A 19,754-nucleotide genomic window follows, 5' to 3' on the forward strand; every position below is an offset into this window, starting at 1 on the left:
CAGATTTTCTAACTATGTTAATGGCAGTAGACCGGCGACAGAGACATTCGTGAGAACTACCTTTGCAGTGACATTTAAACAATTTATTTGATCTTGCTTTAGCATACCTGCTCATGCCTTTTTTTACTCTGCTGACCTTAGGAGAACTTTGTGTATAATCATGGGTCTTTCAATCACATTTAACTTAACAAAATGGTATGCAAATTTTGGTGATGTGTCATTTCTGAACTCTTTGGGATTTGCAGTGTGTATGCTGCCAGGTAGATACCCCTTGACTGGATGGGCATGTTTGAGCAGCAGTTGCCCACAGCAGCTCTGAGGCCAGTTGCAGAAGGCAGTGTGTCTTAGCTGAGGATGCTCTCTTACGGCTGTGCAATTGTCGGATGTGCCTTGACTTACCCCAAGAAGGAGGTGCTATCAATATCCATTTTTTATGTATAATAATGGAAAAAGCAGAGCAGAGAAAGGCTGATGGCGAGGGGGGAGTTCTATGTATCTTACCACGTTGCATTGATCGTCGTCTTGTCATTTAGAGAAATTGAAAGTTGTGGATTTGTGGCTGAAATGTGTTACTGGTGTGGGAGTGTTCTTGGCTAAAAGCCTAAAATAAGGATTTTTGCTTTGTGAGGGCATATCTTGTCCTATACTTGATGTAGCTTCTCCCATACTGGACCATGTGTAAGAGTGCTTTTAGGATGAGAATGGTTAAAACCAGTTATCGCTGGCACTATAGTTGTTAACACTTGTATCAGTTTCTATCTGAATCAAAAGTCCTAGTGTAAAGTGGTGTTATAAAACATCCAAGCCAAAACCAGGGAAATTGGAAGGCAAGAAATTAACTGAATTAATTGACATAAAATATATTTATCAGCTTGTTGATTTATTTTTTTTTTTAGTATAATTCATGGAAATGAATTCTGTGAAATTTTCATTCTGTGACAGCTGATTGGGTGGGAAAAACGCAGGATCACTGCCGAATGTTTACATTGACAGGAACATTCCTATTCGTTAAAAATAACCTTGTACACTAACATTATAGAAAAGTGTGTGTGTGGGTTACCTGCTGTATTAAGTTCCCTATTTGGGAAACACTTGAAGCACATGATTAATCTCGTCAATTTCTGTTGAAATAATAATTATTTTTTTTAAACCAAAAGATAAGCCCACATGTTTTAAGTTTGGCTTTTTCATAAACATTTGTAGAATGAGGTGCAGCTTACTCTGCTGGCTATATTTCATGCCTTTCCATTTCCTAATCCTGGTTATGAAAACAGAGTTACTGCCTCAAAGTTACGTGAAAAGAAAGCTGGTTGCTGGGATGGGTCATACAGCTGGCCTGAGCATGTATTTGTGCACAATGTGTTGTTACTGCGTTACTGAACTGGATTCTTTGTCCACACGTAATAGCCTGCCTACAAACGATAATAATCATGGTACGTGTCGTGCTCGGTTCTCTATAGCACTGAAGCTCCTCTGTTGAAGGGGAAAATTCAAAGCAATCATCAGTTCTCCTAAAATTGTCAGTTTTGGTTTCCATGTTCATACCAATTTAGTGTCTGGGTCTGATTTTTCCATTATCCTGCATCTTGTAAACAACTATGGTTTGCTGTCGGAAATGAGTAGTCCAAGGATAAGACAAGGGAAAATCAAGCTTTCTGTCCCTGGGGTAAAGGAAATTATATGTAGTTCAAGTTTCTCAAGTGACAACATTCATTAGTCTGTTACTACAGACATCTGTATGTAGGCACAAATAAGTCGGTATTTTCTGGGCACTTCCAGTAATAAAATCCTAAATCAATGTTTACAGAAGATGTTTAAGCTATTTTTCTGCAATTCATTCCTTCACATGTAGCTTTTCTTTAAAAATCTTTGATGGAAATGTGCAATCACAGAAAGCTAAACCAAAGGTCCGCTATGAATTTCCTCAGACATCCTTCTTTTGATGCCTCTTTTGGACGTGGGTGTGGGTCCTGCTTAATGTGTACTCAACCCACGTGTATGTTTTGGGTGCTCCCTCCTGGGTCAGCATTAGTAGCAGCTCCATGTTGCCATGCGAAGAGCACCTTAGGTATCTCTCTACTGAAAAGAATAAAACCCCGAGTTGAAGATGTGAGTGTGGGGAAGGGATAGTCTTTTCCATTTATTTAGTTATTTCCTGGCATGATTTTTGTTTTGCTTTTTTGGTTTAGTTTTATTTGTTTGGGCGAGTTGCTTGCCATTTACCTTTGCATTTGCATTTCCTATTGATTGGCAATTTTTAAACTGTTTATTGTGCTCTTTTGTTTAGCTGTTCAAGAGCTAAAACAAAAGCCACCAGGCCCTGTGAGGGACACATTTGCATGCGGCGAGCGTTGCCCGAGGAAAAAGTAATTGCTAATGCATATTTATGTGGCACAAATTTGCCATTTGTTTATGCATAAAATTATCAATAGTGCAGGGCGGCCCAGCCGTAGAAAATGGTGACCTTTTTAGCTTAATAAATAGAAATCAGCTGTTATTGTGAAGAGATCAGCCATTTATTCTGTGTTGAGGGACACTGTCAGGAAAATGTAGATTCGTGCCGGCAATATCATTAAATGGAAGGCCAGTGACCCTTTCGGTATAGTCTATTATACTTTATCTAATACGGGATAAATGATTCTGGTTGGCAAATAGATTAAAAAAAAAAAAAAAAAAAGGGAAAAAACCAACCAAAACCCACCCCTCCAGACGCCTCTCATTCCTCAGCCATATGAACAGGTAGATACTGAGGAAGTAATCCTGCACAAGCTGGTTGGTATTTTTCTAGCAGAAATGTGACTTTAAAAACAACAACAAAAACCCCAACCCCAAACCAACCCTGTTTGTGGGTTAGCTGCTCTGTTTAGACTAATTTTGGCTGGTTTGGAGTGGGAAAAACAACCAGAGCCAGCCTGTGATTCTTCTTAGTTCATGCCATCAAAAGCAATGTTCTTTAAAGGCCTGTACATGGGTTGGATTTTGGCTTGTGAAATAAGAACTCAGTTTGAAAGTAGGAGGGTAGGGTCTTTTCTGAAGACAACAGGTTTTCAGACAGTTATGTTTTTTCTTATATGCATTAAATTTTTTGAGTGGATAAAAATTTGCGAGATTATAGCCCAAAGCACTGAAGACATCATTTAAAGATGTAGCAACATGGTTTTCTTTATGCTGCTTCACTAATTCACCTCTGCCTTAACGGGCAGACTTAAGACTTGAAGAGTTAAAAACTAATAGCCATAAGCTTCAGGAAGTTCTTGTGAAAATGAAAGTATGTGCAGAAAACCTCATGTTTCTATGTTTCTCTCATTCTGTTCTCTACAGTGCACTGCACCGTGCATAACTGGAAGCAGCTTTAACCACCCCACAGGTGAAATGCGAAGAGATGTGAGTCACAGTGACTGTAAATGGTTGCGTTTTCTGTGCACGCTGTGTGGTGGGCTGGGCCTTTGATTTTTATCCCTGAGAAAGATCCAGTAGATCTTGTGATGGCAGTATTTTACTTTGCAAAGGCTGTGTTAGATGATGAGATAGCCTTATCTGCATACCCAGCCTGGTGAGGTGAGATGAGATCCCACTCATGACCACTGTGGAACTGCTCACCTGCAGAAGATGGAGGCTGGCCTCTGCCCACCCTTCTCCCTATGCCTTCAGAAAGTCCTGCTGTTATTCTGTGCTGGAGGAGGGCTGGTCAGTCATTTGGGGGCTTTGCTCTGTTTGTTTCCTAAAAACCCTATCACAAGCTAATATCATCACAGAAAAGCCACCACAACATTTGTCACGGAGTGATATCTTCCTGGTGGCCTCAGCAAAGAGGCCATTTGAACAGGAAGAAGGAACTTGCAGAGTGCATCAGTGGAAGCCTCCTTGAGGCAGGGTTGTCCGGGGATGATGGTGTGAAGGTTGTGGTCAGAGGCAGGATTTCTGCCTTGAAGGCTGTTGATCTGTTGTTTTTCTTACTATTCAGGGAAAGTTAAAAAAAAAAAGAAAGAATCATTTTAGTAAGATGTAATACAGTACATAAAACATAGTATAGGATATATTATACAGTATATGATGTAGTACTCTCTATAATAATGTTGCAGAAGTCTTTGTTAAAATGTGTGCTACAGTTTGAGACTACTTCATACCTAAATTTTTCTCTCACATTGGGACAGTTTTTTGGAAAGAGTATCTTGAGTCTCCTGTTCGTGCTTTTCCATCCATTTAACTCCTGTGCACAGAGCTCTTGCCTTCTTCTGGAATGCTGCCCTTGTAGTCCTCCCAAATAATGGTCCCCAAACTGTGTTGCTGTAGAAACAAAAACATTGTAGGACATGTTATGGAAATAGAAAGTCAAAGAAATAGCAAGCAGTGTAAATTTTCTATGATCCATCCTATGGAAACCACAGTTAAAGTGAAATTGAATTTAATTGCAGAGTAGGGTCTAGGCTTCTTCACATGGCAACAGATCCTTTTTTTTTTTTTTTTTTTTGTGGGTTCTGTCACTCCATTCATGACCGTAGCTAAGAACCACAATTTCTGAAGTCTTAATAAAGACTTGGACATGTCTCATCTTCTTGTTCAAAAACAATTGTAATTAGGTGGTATTTTACATTTATAAACACATTTTTATTGTTACTTCAACACATTAATTAAAGCTTTGCTTATTCCATGTAGATTTGATTTTTCCAAAGGGTCCTTTCCCAACAGACATCCCCAGCTCTGCTCCTGGGAAAAAAATCTCCCTCTACATGTCAAAGCTCACAGACAGTCGTTAGCCTCAATTTTGCTTTTTGTAACAGTCATAAAACAACCCTTTTGACGTATGCTGTTTGATACCAACTAGATAGTTTTATGTAGTTAAAATTAACACTTGGGAAATGATTAAGCTTTCTGTGTGGGAATAAACTGGGTGCCATGCAGTTGTAAACTAACCTGGATCCAGCTGAGATTGTAGCTCAAGATACTATTATTATTTTTACAGCTACTGTTGTTACTATGTTTTGTTGTTGTATCTGTATCTGTTTAGATTCCCAGGCCTGGTTGTGGAAGACATTGTGCTGAGAAACAGAAAATGAGAGTTCTTCAAAAAAATCTAGAAATATCTAGATTTATAGAAAAAATCACAAAAGTTTTCTAAAGAGAAGTTGGTAAAGGGAGGAGATAGGTCAGAAACAAAACAAGGATAAGCAATTATTACCGATCAAAGCTTGTAGCAGAAAACACAAGAATGAGTAAAAGAGTGTTACTTTTCCTTTGTATTCTGCTTATATGAAGACGACTGGGGGTAGCACTCTGCCTTGGTTCCAGGTTGCTGGGAAAGACAAAAACTTTGGAGGGGGGGAGTATTTGTTTACTGTAAACAAGTGTTACAGGTCTGATTCATCCTGTGACCTGCCTGCATCATCGGGGGATCTCATCCTAAACAGGAGTGAGTGGAGTGGGGCTTGTTCTTGCCTTAGCTCCTAGTATGTGTCTGCTGTATTAATAACGTGTTGGTTAGGGAAGGAAGATAAAGGACAAATTTTATATTGTGCTAATTAGTTGATGAATGTTTAATAAGATAACTGGTCTGACACAAGAGTTAAGCAATTTATATTTTCAGGTTCTTTGAGATGCTGTAACCAGGCAGACCGATAGGTCTTGCAGATCTTGACTTTTTCTTTTTTTTTTTTTTAAGGAAGTTTTGATGACTTATCTTCACTGAAGACTGACTTTTTTTTATTCCCCCTTCAACATAGATTTGAGAAGCCCACAGAGATATTAATCTTGCTAAGAGCAGAATCTCACATTTGAGGAAATGTCTAGAAACTTCTAGAAATTTCTCTAGAGAGAACACATTTCTGTTTGCTTATCTGATTGATCAATAATATAGGAAGAAGAGGTTTATATCTTCACAAAGTTTGCCAGCATGCGGAGCTCAGTATGAACGAAGGATGGTTGTCTCTTAACCTCATGCACCAACCTGCTCTTGGTGGTCGTGGAGCTCTCTCAGAGCTTGTAGGGCTGGCAAAGTTATTCCATCAAATTAAACCAGTAGAAAAGTGCCTGGTTTTATATATTGAGGTTACTGATTTCAGAATTCGGGGGGGGGGGGAGTGTTTTGCAGATTAAAAATCCTATTTATTTTTATTTGTACATATCTTTCATACTACAAATTATTTTGGTTTGGTTAGACTAGATTGATAATTAATAGATTGTAACAGGGGTTAGGTATGCAACACCTGACTGAAAGGGCGGCCACTTCACCTGAGATGGTGCAGACTTTGGCTTGTGTGAACTCAGTGTGTCATGTCACAAGTATGGTCTCAGACTTGTTTATGCAACTGTGTTCATGTGATCCAGCTAAACAACTGAGTATTTTATGTTTTCAAGCAACTGCTTTGATGTGTTCTTGGGAGTTACACAAAACTTATTTTCCCAGTTTTGCAACCAGGTAAACCAAGGTACAAAGCTGGTAATGGGGAGCCTATGGCTAGGCAGGGCAACCTGGGTCAGACAGCTCAGTTGTGCTCTTCCATGTAACAGTGTCATGGGCCTCTGCACAGGGGTCTCAGCTCCTACTTCATGTGTCCATCACATTCACACCTTGTGTCACAAAACACTTCCGCTCCCTCTGCCAGCAGGCTGAAGGCTTTGGGATTAAACACCAGCAGCCGCAGCTCTTGAACTGTGCAGGATGAGGTGGGGATTGGGAGGTCATGCTGTTGGTCACTGAACTTCTGGGCTTTGTCATACCTGGGGGAGATGCCACTCCATCACCCGTGCAGGCAGCTCAGGTGCAGCTTGGATAACCTTGAAGCAGGGATCTAAGTCATGAAGTGAGCGTGTGAGTAACTCTCCTACTCCCAGGGTGACGGCTGAGAGCAGGGGCGAATGCAGAGGACCTCTTGCTCCCAGTGTCACGCTCACGCTGCTAACCATGCTAAACGGGCTAATCACACAAGCATGTTGGGCTGGGGATATAAAAACAGAATTGGTGAGTGTAGGTTAGCTATTGAAATGTTCAAGACAAACAGGAATATATAGTCATATCTTTCTCCTAGTTAATCTTTGTATTGATTTATCATGATAAGAGGGGCCACTTTAGTTCTAATAATGTCTACTTTTATTTTCTTTCCTTCCTTTTTTTATTACATATTTCTATGGCAGCTTTTCCATGTGATATGTTTTGGGTCACACATTAATTTACACCAGCCTCTGTTCTGCAAAAAAGAGTTCATGAGCTAAATGAAAAGGAATGGGGAGGGGGATGTCTGGCAGAGCCCAGGCTTTTGTTTCATGTTTTGGATGTATTTTCTTCTTAAAATAAAATTGTTGATATGCGTTTGCTTTTATTTTTCTAGCCTTCCTCTTGCTGATGACCGGGTTCCTGTTTGATCCTGTTTACAAGCTTCCGAAGATTGAAAATAATCCCAACTCCTCTGTACTGGGTAGGAAGACAAAACCATATAAAGACATACGGCAATTACTCTGGAGGGCTAGCAATGTGGAAGAGTGTGGTATGAAGGAAGAGCTGGTGAAGAAAAAGGAGAAGGTTACTAGGTTACCACAAAAGACATTAGTGTACACAGTTTTTCTCACCCACTCTTTTGGACTGGGGAGGAGGGGGAGGAGTGGGCGTATCAGCAAGTAAATAAGGATTTTCTCCAGCATGTGTATTCCCAGTGTAAATGTTTTAAGTTTATCTATACTTTATTACTCATTCAAGGTACTTTGCAGTTCTGTTTCAATCTATTCAAAAGTCCCAAAAAGATAATTTTAAAAGATTTTTGGGTTTGGGTTTTTTCCCCTTTAAAATTTAATGCAAGATAAAGACTTTTCCTTAAATTACTACAAACTGGTGGATATACATGCAATATTTTAGCAGTATTGATGTGTAAGTGTGTACATCCCAAGGACTAAATTTTTCAAATAATAAAATAACATTTTTTTTGCCATTAGGGAGAGTGGATGGGGAGCATTCTGATTAAATGTTGTTGTTGGCCTGATAGGAGATTCAGGTACAGGTAATCCCAGAGTTAATGCGTCTGCTGGATCCTGTAATAGTCTTTGTACTTGACTTGACTGACATGAATAGTAAATGTTTGCAGAATTAAGGTTTCAAAGCCAAGCGCCTTCTTTAGGTACTGTGGGTTTTTATCTTGTATTCATGGACTTCAGGAAGAGCAGAATATGTCAAATGCTGTTGAGTGTGATGAGTTTGTTCTAGGGTTAGTCTTCAGCTAGCTTGACCAGGTTGCTGTCATAGTTATGCATTCTGGTATAATTAGCACCTTTGCCAGGAGAGTGTCAGTTGCTACCGCATCAGCATTAGAAATGCAGCCACAGTGAGAGATAACACTTGTGTCCAGTTTTCATTGGTGAAATGAGGAAACGGTGTGGAAGGCAGTAGAGAGCCAGAGCTGGTGTAACTGAAGATTTAGGGCCGACTCTCAGCTGAAACCCTAGGACAGCCTTCTCGATTTCAGTATGATTTTGTCCACATGCAGAGGGCTATGCCACTGTTCTTGTTGGGACACAATTTTTAATTATGCTTGTATGCAGGATAATGTGATAATATTCTGGTGTAAATCAGTGCTTTTCTGCTTCGTAGTGAGGCCTTAAACACGCATATGAGATGACAGTGTAAGTCGTGCTATTTTAAAATGATTGATTCAGATACAAAGAAGTTTTATGATTCACTTTTCTAACTGCAAGAAGTCAGTTGTGACATGCTTGTATTTTTTTCCTCTTCTAAGTAAGCTTATCAAAGAAGAAATCACTAATTTACCAAGCAGTGCCTAATAATCAAGGAAGTGAAACTTCTACTTCAGAGAAAAAAAGAAATCCTTTGCTGAGTTGCTGAATGATCTTTAAATAATAAAAAGCTTACCATGTACTAGGCAACTGATTTTTTTAATTATTATTATTTTTAAGGCTTTCATTCTGAGAGGGGTCACTAGCCTTTGAGAATTGAGCCACTTTGTTGACAAATCCATCCTCTAAATTGAACAGCATTAATTAGAACTTTATGCTGCAGATTCTTACTTTTTTAATGTGGGTGGTGGTACCAACAAAAATGTCTAATGAATTTGATTGAAGATGAATTTAAAAGGTCTGCCACCTGTAGATAAAAATGTGCATTACTACACATGGTAATTATCAAGACTGAAGGCTGTGACATGATCCATTGACCTTTTGAAATCAAAACACTTACTGTAAAGAAAAAAGGCACATATTTTTCCATTTATGTTAAACATAGGACATATCTGTATATTCAACTATTTCAATACACTGTAGTATTCAGGGGGAAAAGAGATTTTTGGATGATGTTAGACCCAAGTTTCACGTCATCTTCTCTACAAGCTTGTAAAGCTCTTGCTATTTTTGTATGTGTTGAGGGATCTTTTTATGATCTAATGAAATAGATTGCTAAAAATATTCGGGTGTCTGAGACAGCAGCAAACATCTCTGAGCAACCCTACAAAAATAAACTGGTTTTGTGCATGCAGGATGAAAAAGAAAGTGTACAGGAACAGATTTCAGCTTCAGGGTTTCTACAGGGGCATTTGCAATAAGGGAGGGGAGCAATAACCCAGCAACTATCATTGTAAAAATTATGAAAAGCACTTTGATGGTCCTTTTTAAAGTCGGTTCACTAAACAGGGGCCAAAGCAAAAGCCTGAAAGGCAACTCGTAGTTTGCCATTAACAACCTCAGCCCCTCGCTGCTATTTGCAGTTGAGAATGAGTGCTTCTGCATACGGTAATGGTGAGAAAAACTAAAAGGAAATAAAGGATGCGAATAAAAGACTTTCTGTTTTCATATGAGTACTTGGAACACCAAGCAAGCGAAGAAGCGGCAATTTTAGCTAAGCTAATGTAATAGAAGACCATTGCACCCAAACTGTCTCAGCAGAACTTCCTGCATAATTAGATTGTAAATCTTCTCAACTGAGGAAGTTTTGCCCAGGGTCAGATTGTCTAAGTAATAATCCATTCTACATAAATTAGAAGATTTGAACTGCTGGGATACATTATTACATTAGTTTTGTTTTTTATTCCTAATATAACTAAGGAGAACAAATGCAACAATTCTTTTTCTTTTCTTCTTTTTAATTATGTTATGTCTCTTTAGCTTTCGATTACCTCAGAAGGCCTTTCCTGTAGGTTTTTGGATTTTTCCTGGGCAATGATGATGAAGTTGCCATCTAGGCAAATTAATACATTTTTAATATACTTTAGAAAGTGATACCACAGAATCCTTTGGCCACCGGATTCTGTGATATCACTTCCTCAGTGAAGCATTTAGTCAGAGATGTTGCTGCTCTTTCTTTGTGCTGCAGCTTTTGTGATGCTGAAGTTTTACCTCCCACTGACCCCCTTGTTCTGCAAAGAACAGAATTGCCATCTTCAGGGTAAGAATTGATGGACAAAAATTTACTAATAACTAGTTTACAGCAAGCAGGCTTCTGAGTTTTTAATTTAGGTTGGGCTTTTTTGAGAAAAAGAAGATTGTGTGCATATAGAGCTATATGTAAAAGTGATGGGGTAAATGCTGAGGTCGTTATTTGGACAAAAACTGCCATTGAAATTTCAGTATTTGATCTGCTTGAAGGAAGTAAAGTTTGCAAAGTAGCACAGATCAGTTTGTATGGATTTGTTGTCAGTGATTTTTTTATTCTTCCCCCCCTGCCACGCTTGACTTTCACTATGAAATGAGGAGTGGCCAACTTTTCAGGAGAACTGTTTGGACTTACGGCTTTTGGACGGGACTCTCAGGTGTCTGTGTATGCTCCACTGGTGCTAAAAACCAGAGAGGAGATGTGGAGGGGCTTGTAGAAGTGTTCACGTTGCTGCGGGCTCCCAGTTCCTGGGACTACTTGGGGCATGCGCCAACTCTGCAGTCTCTGTTAGATGCACCCATTAGAGATTGACCCACACAGTGGTAGTAGCTGGTGGCAGGATTGCAAAACCAACGTGATCTAGCTCTATGATGGGTTGTCTTTTTGTTGTTGTTGTACATGCAAGCATTGAGAAAAAAATAACATGAGGAAAAAGTTGGCTTCTGTCATTAATGATGTTTTTAAATATCTGTTCTTACTGAAGATTCATATGTTACATAATGGTAATTTTTTTGGAAAGAGAAGGAGGAAACTATCTGGGGTGGGGGAGGTACTGAACTACCTATTTCCCATATACTTTCTGTGATCAAGGGCAGAAAAATAAATTGAATAGATAATTCTGTATTTTCAAATACAGGAGTATTTTGATTACCTGACGCCGGTTCTATGAGCTCAGCTGACTGGTGGGTCAGTGGTCAGCCTACTCTGCAGAGCACTGGCAACTGAAGGCAAAGCATAAGTTTTGGTGGAAACACAAATGCTCTCAAAAGTCCTGGAAATGAGGATACTCCCAGACTCAAGGATGTGTGGTCTCCCTTCTCTCAGCTGCTACGTAAGGAGCAGACTTCAAGATCCTTTTTTATTTTTCTCTATTGCTGTGAGATGCCAGTGGACGTGGAAAGGAAATAACGCTTTAGAAGACATGAGGAGGGGAAAAAAAGATATGTGAAAGCCCCCCTGAAACTGCCTTTTTGGGGAAACACCAAAGTATTCAGATGCCCTTGGAAACATTGAAGAACACTGGAAGTCAGGAGATAAAACATTATTTTTTAGTTCCATTTAAAATCCAAACTTGCTCTCATTACTGCTATTATGATCCTTATAAAATTACTTTTATGTATTGAAATTTATTATTATTTATTTATTTAACAGCAAGTAGCTGTGTCTTTTCTCAGGAACTCAGATATAAAGAAAATCAGAAATCAGACCTCAAGACTACTTTTGAGGCAGAAATAATCCAACCATTATTTCTGGTGTAAAAGGTTTGTGAATAGCATCATTTGCCTAGAAGCTGTTTTCCAACCTAATAACTCCCAGAATAATGACCTAAAACTGTTTCCAAGAGGATTAAGGCCCATATAACTATTAGGAAGTATAAGTTTTTGCCAGTCAGAAAGAACTTTTTTCAGAGAGGTGAGTTCTGATTTAGATTAAAGCTGCTTGCTTAGGAGAATGAGTTTCAATCTCTCTGAAGTCAAAAGTGTTGAAGTAATCCTCTGGAGAAGGATTGTCTGAGGGTTTTTTCTTTCTTTATATATAAATATATAGTATATATGTGTATATATAGATATTACTTATTGCTATAATGACCTCAAAGATGGTCATTTAACTGGGTTTTTAATCCATTTGGGAGGATTTTTTTTTTTTTAATCTTCTGCTTTAGTTTGCCTTGGGCAAAAACCCTTCAAAATGGGCTGAGATAGCAGCTGAACACTTAGCTTGTTGGTTAATCATCACTTGAACACTCTTCATTGGAGAGACTGCGGAACAGAGAATTTATTATCTCTAATGATATTGGTGTGTTTTTTGAGGTTGTGTACACGTTGCACGTGTTTAACTCTTGTTAATTGCTTTTTTAACTAGTGCGATCTGTAAGGGGGAGGGAGAAGAAAATGTGGACTCAGGATGACTTGGGAATATCCATGTACAGGGGTCAGGCATTAAGGTTAGAGGAATGCATGGATTTGCAGCTGAATCGGTTTGGTAAAGAGCTGCTCACTGAGTTGCACTTTTAAATTGGCAAGATTTCCCAACCGTGCATCAAAACTTTGGTGACAGAAGTTCACTAAAGAAAGCATGTGAATTCACACTGAAATAGCTGTTAACCACCTATTGTTTTTTCACCTTCTTGAAATAACTGGAGCCAATGTCGTAGCTTCTGGCTAAATCCCAGAAATGTCTCAGCAGATCACACTGAAGACCTGAAATCATCAGTGAGTTCTGCCAGCTTTATCCTAGGGTGCTTTCATTGACAGCACTCAGGATTGGTTTATATCTGTCCCAAGAGCATAGTCATGTAAGAAGGTGAATTAAACATCTGGCATTAGCAAAGTAGAATAGAATTATTTTTTTATTTACCTGAGGAACTAGTATCACCAGCCTTTCAGGAACTTGTAATAATATGCATATACTGTATTAAATCTAACCTTTAAATAAGTTTTGCCTTGGGTGCAATTTAAAGGTGGTTTAGCAGACCTTGTCACTAATAAGGTAACAATAAGATCTGACTGTCGACTGAATTGTTATAAAAGACAAGGCCAGTTTTGTGGGACACTGAAATCCATCTTTAAAAAAAATGCAGAAGGGATTTAATCAGTGATGCTACTTAACATGCAGCTGAGCTGGGCCCTGTTTTGAAAAAATCACTCTAATTTTTGCAGTGGTTGACTATAGCCACAGTAGGGAAAGGCGAAGGGGGGTTTGCTGATCAGATCTATGGCCAAATTCTTATTTCTGATGCAGGGCGCACAGTGCCAAAAATCTGATGCATATGCTTATGAAAGATTTTTCTGGTTCTATATGTACTATAAATATCTTCCACATGCCTTTATACAAAGCTCTCTGGTATTTCAGTAAATCATAAGCTACTAAGCCAGATCCAAAGAAGGTGAAGCACTGAATAAAATTCTTCAACATTTTGTGACTTTGAAACCCTGTTTTAGAGTATATTTGCTTCACTAATTTGTGGCTTTGGTCTCAGTTCGGTAAGCATTAAAGATAGGCAAAATTTAATGGGGGGAAAAAAATCCTATCACAGTGTTCCCTTGTTGTTAAACTAGCAGGCAGAAGAAAGTTCTTTTTTATTTTCAGTATTCTAGGTTTTGATTTTAAACAAGAATATATAGCTTTAAACAAAATTGTTTCAGGAATGCTGTTGCTGAAGATGTTATTTGATGTGACCAGGTTTGGCAAAACTGCTTGCCTAATGGGAATAAGAGTGTTTTCTGAGATTTTAGAAGAAAAAGGGAAAAAAAAAATATAAAAAAATCTGTGCTCCCTCCACTCCCAGCTGTGGGACAGACTGTGATTATGTAGTTTTGTCTTCCCCAGGCAGGTCTGGAACTTCTTGGAATGTCCCCAAGCAGCAGTAAATTGAAGTCTGACTATTGCCTAGTTGGTTTCCCTTCTTTTATATAACAACTTTGAATTTCAGCATTATAATTAAAAAGATAAGAGAGAGTGGGTTAGCTGCAGAGGTAAACCTAAGCAGTAAACTAAGTAGAACTGCAGAGATTTTCCCTGTTGCAGCAACAAGTTGCTCTAGTTCCTCCCCATTTATTTTTTCTTTTTTTTTTTTTTTTTTAAACCACCATTATGTAGTCAGGCACCAGAGTAAAATGAAGTTAAGACTGAACACTTCACCCAGCACCAGCTTAATGTTTCCAGTGGAAAGTGCAGTTTTGTTCTCAAGACTGGTGACACAAATACAGTATCGTCCCACTTAGTTGCTTTGTCCCTTGCTCCTAAACTCATAACTATGCCTTCTTATTGTGCCTTTACCACATACGTGAGCTTTTACGCTTTCTAGCATTGCAAATTAAGCAGAGTCCTAGTCCCTGCCATGCACCGTCTGTGCAGCCGCCAAGTAAACGCCAAGCGTTAGGCAGACTGGTTGTCACTTATACCTGTGTAACAGTGGTGGAGATGGCTGGGTTTGGGAATTGAGAGTTTCAGTACAGCTGTAGTGCATAATATGGTCAGGGGAAGTGTGTGTGTGTGGGGGGGTCGTCTCATGTGGAGGACTAGGATGGGTGCAGTGATAGCGAAGCTGGGCTTTGGAGTCTTGCACCAGCAGTCGCAGTCAGAATAAGGACTCTGCATCCCTTTCCTCAGGTAAGGGTGGGGAAGTGAACGTCAGAGAACACTGACATCCTGCAGCTGCTTTTTGGTGAACCTCTGTGAACTTAGATGAAAGAGGTAAAATGTGAGGATTATAATTTTACTGAAGATGATAAACAGTCCAGTCTTTTGTGCCTACCTCTTCAGAGTCGGGCACAAGATAATGTCTTGACTGACAGCTGGGGAGTGCTGAGACCCCACCCTTGAAAAATTAGGCCTCCTTGCAGCATCTCAGATGGGGTGCCCTGGGCTGAAGCACCTGAAGCCTCCAGCTGTTCCTGAGTCATAGGATGAGACTCTTTATAAGGAAAAGGGAAATGGGGGTCCAGCAACTGGAAATTGTGAGCCGTGAGAGCCGTCGGCTTCTGATTTCTGCACCTTCGAAAGGGTTAATGCTGAGGTGCTCTATTGTATTAATGATGGTTGTCTCTTCTCAGAGCCCGTTGGGCTCTTTCAGGGGCCTCTCAAAACAATGAGTGCAGTGAGGCTGTTCTGTCTAATTACTCCAAGACAGGGATGCTAAAGAGGAATTAATGACAGTTGACAAGTGCAATTAATAATTATAGCAAAGCTGGGAGTCATGCAGCAGGCAGATGACAATAACAGGGTAACTGTACATGACAGCTTTCATCCGTTCCTCTCCCCCCCCCCCCCCCCCCCCCCCGCTTCTTCTTTCTTTACCCTTTAATGTGAGCTGCTGCATGCAGCCGGGCCGCACCGTGTGCGGACGAGGAATGAGAAGGTACTGAAATCCAGTTGCTTAGGTTTGGCCAATTTCTAACCTGCCCCCTGCTGTCTCACCCTCCCAAAAAAAATAAAATAAAATTAAAAAAAAAAGCAACAGCACCAACTTAGCAGCACAGGCTTCTGTTAGCTTTCACGGTCAGGTGTTGACAAGGCTACTTAAAATTCATGTTGGGAGATTGGAAGGAGAAGGGGACAGGGAAAGGCAGCAGCAAGCTGGAGTTGAAGTGGGATTTCCATATCAAAGGCCAGGCCTTTGGCTCTGAATGGTAATTAAAGTACCCAGATTTCATCTCCTTGGTCAGCTCATGAAAAGGAAAAAAAAATTAGAGAGAGGATTTTTTCACTCCCTTTAGACTACAGTACAGCAAGCAGTAAATTAAATGAAAGTTGAGCTAAAAGGTGCCTAACGCTTCAATCTTTTGCATCTAATAGAATCTATGATGTTTTTAAAGCATTTATTCAGTTCACATCTTCATCTTGCTGTGATTATAAAGGATATCATGTCTGCTTACATTTATTGGGCACACATCTTGGCCTTCCCAGGGTTGTAAAAGGATTTCACTTTGCATTATGTTGCTGTTGTGTTACAGCCTTTTGGTTTAAAAAAAAAAAAGAGAAGGGGGAGAGCGTGAACAGGAAGAAAAAAGGCACATTTCTGCGTAATTTCTAGCTGGTCATTGTAGGAACCACTAACAGTGAGAACCAAATAAATGCAAATTTAATGAGGCATGGGGAACTAGTAATGAGATACAACAGCCCCTCACCTTGAGGTTGCCGGTTCAAACGTAGACCATGGCACTGTTGAAAGTGGCCACAAACCAGCAGTCACATGGCAGTAAATATGCAATGTTTTGTCACCTTGGTCCAGTTCCTAGTGGATACGTAGTGACGAAATAAAAGCCCTGCTTGCATTTGCTGTTAGTCGCCCTTCAGGGACAAGGACTGCACGCTCTCAGGATTTCCTGCCCTTGGTGTGGGTCATGTTCAAGTCAGAGTTACACTGTAACGTGTGGTATCTTGCCCCAAGCTCCTCCTGTAGATGTGCTGAGGTCTCCAGTCTCTGGACTTACTGGTCTGGCCTTTTGCTGACAGTGGGTGAACACCTAAAGTCTGAGATTTTACCACCAATACTGTTTGTGTCCTGATGTGCCCTTCAGTTTCTTTTTAGATCTGGGCTTTCCAAGCAGTTTCTTGACACGTTGGGCTCCTGCCTTTGGGTTTGCACCTCAGTAAATCCATGGTTGCACTCTCTTTGGCTGAATGCCCTGAGGGAGAAAGGAGTTTTGCTCTTTTCAAGTCTGCTCCATAAATAGAGAAGACTGAGATGTTAAGTTTCAGGGGCACATGTTTATAATTAAAGGTGACCAGGCTGGGTCTCATTTACTTTGGAGTTGAGTCAGAACCTGCTACAGGTCACTGAAAATATGTCTCCTGACCCCACTGGATGCTGGATTAGCTCCCTGAGCTGAGGCCCTGAAGTCTAGATGTAACTATAGGAAAATGCAGCAAAACACCTCCATGTCTGCCTTTTGACATAACCATTTTGGTACAAGACATTATAGATGTGGGTAGTGCTGGTGGTGTCCTGTTTGTGTGAGTACAGCTGCTGTGATGGAAGGGGTGAGAAGAGCTCCTCAAAAGAAAACATGGAATAGTTAGGATCCAAATTTAAAAAGGTGGGGGGGAGCAAATTATTGTTGCTGTAACAAATAGCAAGAACTTAGAAATGAGCCAAACTAAACGCTCACTGGACACAAAGCCACTCTGAACTTCAGACATTTTAAAATCTAGGCTTGTGTTATAAATGCTGAGCTTATTTTTCTTCCTCCCCTTCTCTTTCTTTCTCTTCCTTTCTTGCTCTTTTCCTTCCCTCTTCTTGTCTAAGGCACTCTCTGGTTTTTCTCCCCTCAGCTCAAGTGCATCATTTTCTGCTATTGTGTTTAAAAAACTCTGCTGCAGGGGCTCTGAAATGAATAAAAATGTAATCCTCAATGTGCCCATTGTGCGCTCTCATTTGTTTTTGCTGTATCGATTTATCAGCGGAGGGAAATTACTCGCTGGAAGAGAGGATGCCAGTCAGAATGACATTTATTTCATAGTACAAGGAGGCTCTCCAGCGTGTTTCCATGTAACCCAGATATTGGAGCTGTAAAAGGGCTTGTAACAAGGTTTAGTGCTATGATTAGATCGTGTGGAGCACCTTGCTTTCACAACAACAGGCACTTGGCTGGAGCCAAGGCCTCAGGTTATGGTCAACTTTTTTTTTAATTCCTTTTTCCTTAACCCAGAGTATTTGGCTTGCACCCCAGAATACTTCTCCGTTCAAAGCTCAGCCATGCAAGCTTGTGAAATCTCATTTGGTATTTATAAGGGTCTTGAGCTTTCATGTCACTGAGTTAAAAAGAGAAAAAAGAGAAAATATTTACTTGTTAATCTTTTCAGCTTTGTGCTTCTTTGCGTTTCTGGTGAAATAACCCCATGATTTTAATTCACCAAAGCAAATCTTTTCCTCCAGGGACTGTAAGCTACGCTTGCTCAAGGCAAACAATTACCTGTAAAAACGAAGCGTATTCTTTACCCAACACCTGTAACAGGGATACACATGTTGCAAATGAAGGTGGGATTCAGGAGGCTGAATCCTGGCCCTGGGGTTCATGTTTGGCTGCTGTTGCTGGGTAGTTTGTGCTGAGGGCTTTGCTCTACTGACTTGTGTCTGATGTCTGTTGAGCTCAGCAGCCCCTTTTCAACAGTGTCCAAGGTCAGGTGGTTCAAAGGAAAGTTCCCCAAACCCCAGAATCAGTGTTACTCCATGGGACTCCTCTTTACCAGATGGATGTTGGCTTATTCTCCGCAGCATTTTAGGTACCTTTGTAAATGTCCTGTTAGGAGGTATTCTTAAAACTCTTGACGTATTAATGGCTATTTAAGAACTTGTGTCTAGAAATAACCTTCTGGATTGTCAAGCTCTTCCTCCTAGCATGGATATTGATAGCATATAACCTTCATTAATTCCCTGTGATTTTATTTATTGTCATAGATGTGAAGTTGTTGCTAACTTCTGTACATCTGTAGTTATCTCTTTGACTTACCTGGTCATGAGCTTCAGTGGCATCCTACAGGAGGGAGCTCTGGGGGTGAAGCCTGCCCCATAAGCTGGGGACTGCTCCTGCCCTGTGCAGGAGCACAAGCGTTGGTGGGGAGCCCACCGCTCCTGACTATTGCAGGAATGTGAGGAAATAGGCAGTAGGAGGTATGGGAAGTTATGTCTGTGTTAAAAATTGCTTGATGCTTTCCATCCTAAAACTCTTTTCAGCTGTTTATATCTTTGCCAAATGATTTCAGCTTTGGCTGATATTTTCCATTTTGGGTGTTTGCTTCAGACATTTTAAAAAAAAAAATTTAAAAGAATTTTTCAGCCAAAATGGCTCAGCTGTCCCCAAGCTGAGAGAAAAAAAATAAGTTGTTTTGCTTTTATTAAAAATGTTCTTCCCGCTATCTCAATGGAAAGCTCAGCTCCCAAGTTACAAGCCCCCGAAATACTAAATTTCTTGTATCCAGTGGTAACTTTCTTGAGTGACAAAAATAACCAGGTTTAACTAACCTGTGGAGTTCTTTGCTAGACTGTGAACCCACTGGCTTATGTGTCTCTGCTGCCTTTCTCTTTGGGGTGGTGGCTAGGGAGTAATGGTTAGGGTGAGCTTAGCTAGAACTAGTTAGCGCATCTGCCTGCATCACTCTTTCTGTTTTAAACAGGATAATGTTGTTGCTGCGACCGAATCTAGTTGATTGATAGCTCAGGCTGCATTTGAACCACAGAGCTAGCTGAGAGTCTTGCTAGCTAAGCTTGACCTAAACTGAACTGTTCTTTTTTAGTCTAGATGAGATGTGTTATTTTCCTCCTAAAGTTCAGGTCAGACATACAGAGACTGCAAAAGAGAAAGAGTAGTACTGAACTGTGGTGGAGAAATAAAATTGAATAAGTGCCTGACAGAAGCAGTGGACAACGCTGTTGCTTTTGGTAAAGTTGGGAGTGTGCATGCAAATAGGTCTGATGGAACTTGTCGCAGCAGCAGGAGTGTGGCCCTTCCCTGCCGTGACAGGTGCCTATTATTTGCTCCAGACATCCTTTTCTGTGGGCAGGCATTGAACCTTTCAGGAGAGAATAAATTACAGATTTCCTCTTTCTGCCTTACTGAGGTAGCAAATACCCGGTGTGAGGAAATAGGAATGCTCCTTTGGGGAGTAGGAAATGGCATCTGTTAATATGTGAACTTGAATAAAGCAGGTCTCGGCACAGTAAAGA

At 40.2% G+C, this 19,754-nt stretch overlaps 1 protein-coding gene across 5 annotated transcripts in view; it reads left to right on the plus strand.

Moving 5' to 3' along the window:
* Positions 1-19,754, plus strand: part of SOX5 (SRY-box transcription factor 5) — a 657,382-nt gene that overhangs the window by 157,987 nt on the left and 479,641 nt on the right. For all 5 annotated transcript variants that reach the window (XM_075758111.1, XM_075758131.1, XM_075758121.1 and 2 more), the window contains exon 2: positions 7,326-7,412. The gene's annotated coding sequence lies outside the window, so the exon portion shown is untranslated. The remainder of the gene's footprint in view (positions 1-7,325; positions 7,413-19,754) is intronic.

Source organism: Balearica regulorum, chromosome 1, assembly GCF_011004875.1.
Source record: "Balearica regulorum gibbericeps isolate bBalReg1 chromosome 1, bBalReg1.pri, whole genome shotgun sequence".
Taxonomy (NCBI): Eukaryota; Metazoa; Chordata; class Aves; order Gruiformes; family Gruidae; genus Balearica; species Balearica regulorum.